Source organism: Carlito syrichta, unplaced genomic scaffold (genome assembly GCF_000164805.1).
Source record: "Carlito syrichta isolate Samal-C Ts95f unplaced genomic scaffold, Tarsius_syrichta-2.0.1 Scaffold314302, whole genome shotgun sequence".
Classification (NCBI taxonomy): Eukaryota; Metazoa; Chordata; class Mammalia; order Primates; family Tarsiidae; genus Carlito; species Carlito syrichta.
In genome coordinates this window covers 78,716-82,041 of record NW_007258398.1, presented here as the reverse complement: position 1 = coordinate 82,041, position 3,326 = coordinate 78,716, and positions in this window count along the sequence as shown.

Below are 3,326 nucleotides of genomic sequence, written 5' to 3'. Positions count from 1 at the left end.
TGTTTTGGCATTTATCCGGAAAAACCTGGCAATTTTTTCCACCCTCAGATGCAGCACTTGGCCTGAGAAATAAAGCACAAGCCTTTATTGCCTTATAGATATCCTTCCTTTCCTCTCTTTCATAAAACACTCTTATACAGCGTGGTCATTCCTCCAACAGTAAATATTTGCTTCTCTATCACTTAGCATAATCCATGTCCCGTTGCCCCACCATCATGACCTTTATGCACTTACGACTTTCTGTTTTAATGCTGTATATAAAATGACCTTTTTAATTGTGGTAATGGTTTTATAAAATATATGTGTATAACTTTAAATATGTACAGTTTACTATATGTCAATTGTGCTTCAGTAAAACTGTTTTTTAAAAGACATCAATGGATAAAGAAAATGTAATTCTGGTTCTCATGGGTGAACCTTGAGGGCATTATGTTAAGTGAAATGAAGCAGCCACGATAGACAAATATTGTATGATTGTATGATTCCACTGATACGAGTTCCTGGAGTAGCCAGATTCATAGAGAAAGAAGGTCAAATGGTGATTCCCAGGAGCTGGAGGGAGGAGAGAATGGGGGATTATCATATAATAGACAAAGAGTTTCAATTTGGGTTGATAAATTTCTGGAGATGAATGGTTGGGATGGTTACTGTTGGGGCTCAGAAAATGATGCCTCAAAATATGATGCCTTGACATGTGAACTAATGAAGCAGCCTCAAGGTTTCTCTGATCCTCCCCTCATCTCTCAACCCTGTCTTTCCCAAAGCAGATATCAAGATTGTTCTCTGAAGTTCCCTTATCTACTTAGAAACTGGACCTATTAGAGGAGCAAAATTGCCTTTGTCCCTTCCCTGAAATTTCATTAATCAGAGGATATTAAACACCATATCACAGAGACTTAAAACTAAACACCATACCCAGAGGCCAGGGGAACTTTGTCCCATACTGTTATCTAGTCTCTAGCCCATTCAATTCCCAAAGAGAATCACTTACTAACAATTATCTGAGCATTGGACACATTCATTCCCCCAAGAAAGTATGCACTACCTCCCCCCCAAATTCAGCAGAAGAATCCAGATCACCCAAATAAAAGCCCAAATTGAGAACATAGAAGACAAAATGATAATACAAAAAAATCAATGAAACAAAACACTGGTTTTTTGAAAGGATAAACAAGATAGATGGTCCCCTAGCCAGACTGGCCAAAAAAAGAGAGAAAAAGCTGAAGTAAACTCAATCAGAAACACAAAGGATGAAGTCACAACTGACCCTGAAGAAAGACAAAAGATTATCAGAGACTACTATGTACAATTGTATGGAAACAAACTTGAAAACCTAAAGGAAATGGAGGACTTTCTGACATCTCACAACCTCCCTAAGTTGAAACAAGAAGAAATTGAGACCCTAAATAGACCAATAACAATCAAGAAAATTGATTATTTCATAAGAAAACTACCTACAAAAAAATAAGCTATAGACCAGATGGCTTTCCAGCAGAATTCTACAAAACATACAAGGAGGAACTGATACCAATTCTACTGAAAGTATTCCAGGCAATTGAGAAAGATGGAACACTCCCCAAATCATTTTATGGAGCTAACATCACATTGATACCCAAGCCAGGTAAAGACCCAACAAAGAAAGAGAACTACAGGTCAATATCTTGGATGAACATAGATGCTAAAATTTTCTTTTTTTAAAAATTTAATCAATATTTTTTTATTATGATATTGTGGGGTACAGTTAAGGGGTAGGTATACAAATACGTTTCATTCAGGCACCCTTGTTGATAAGAGCTGTTTCCCCGTCCCCAGACAGATATTTGCTACCATTAATCCCATCTCTCTTCCCCCATAGTTTCCCACCACTGTCAGTCATTTTCTTATAGTATTACATTGGATGTTGAGGGTCCATTATATGAGTGATCTTTGTTTCTGTGAGAGGTCATTCAGTGTTATAGACTCTAGTTCCATCCAGATTGCTGCGAAATTCATGATTTTGTTCTTTTTTATGGCTGCTTAGTATTCCATCGTGTATATGTACCACATTTTTTAAATCCAGTCCTCTTTTGATAGGCAGCATGGTTGCTTCCAGGTTCTTGCTATTGTGAACAATGCTGCGATAAACATATGTGTGCAGGTATCTTTTTTATAGACTGATTTGAGTTCTTCAGGATATATTCCCAGTAGGGGGATTGCGGGATCATATGGGAGGTTGATATTTAGAGCTTTTAGGAATCGCCACACTGCGAAAGTTTACACTCCCACCAACAGTGCAGAAGTGTTCCCTTTTCGCCACACCCTCTCCAGCATCTGTTATTTTTTGAGTTGTTGATAATTGCCATTCTGACTGGAGTTAGGTGGTATCTCAGTGTGGTTTTGATTTGCATCTCCCTGATGATTAGTGAGGTTGAACATTGCTTCATGTGTCTGTTGGCTGCTCGGATGTATTTCTTTGTGAAGTGTCTGTTCATATCTTTTGCCCATTTTATAATGGGGTTGTTTGTTTTTTTTCTTTTCAGCGTGTTTGAGTTCCTTGTAGATCCAAGATGTTAAGCTTTCGTCAGACCTGGTGTTGGCAAATAATTTTTCCCAGTCTGTAGGCTGTCTCCCTGCTCTCTTGATGGTTTCTTTGGCTTTGCAGAAGTTTGTCAGTTTAATCAGGCCCCACTTTTCTATCTTCTCTCTTATGACCTGTGGATTTTGGGTTTTGTTCAGAAATTGGATGCCGGTTCCGATTTCCATGAGGGTATGTCCTTCATTTTCTAAGGTTCTTATGGTTTGAGGTTTTACACTGAGGTCTCTGATCCATTTGGAGTTAATTTTTGTGTATGGGGATAGATATGGGTCCTGTTTCAATCTTCTGCATGTGGTCAGTCAGTTTTCCCAGCACCATTTACTGAATAGGGTCTCCTCTCCCCAGTGGTAGGTGGTGGAGTCGAAGATGAGTTGGTTGAGAAATTGAGGTCTTGCCTCTGGGATCTCAATTCTATTCCATTGATCTATATGCCTGTTCCTATACCAATACCAAGCTGTTTTGATGATTGTAGCTTTATAGTAAAGTTTGAAGTCTGGTAATGTGATACCACCTGCTTTGCTTTTTTTGCTGAGGATTGTTCTGGCTATTCTTGGACGTTTGTGTTTCCATATGAATTCCTGTGTTGTTTTTTCTAGGTTTGAGAAGAATGTTGCTGGTAATTTGATGGGTATTGCATTGAATTTGTAGATTGCCTTAGGTAAGATGGACATCTTCACAATGTTGATTCTTCCAATCCATGAGCATGGGATATTTTTCCACTTGTTTGTGTCATCTTTGATTCTTTGAGTAG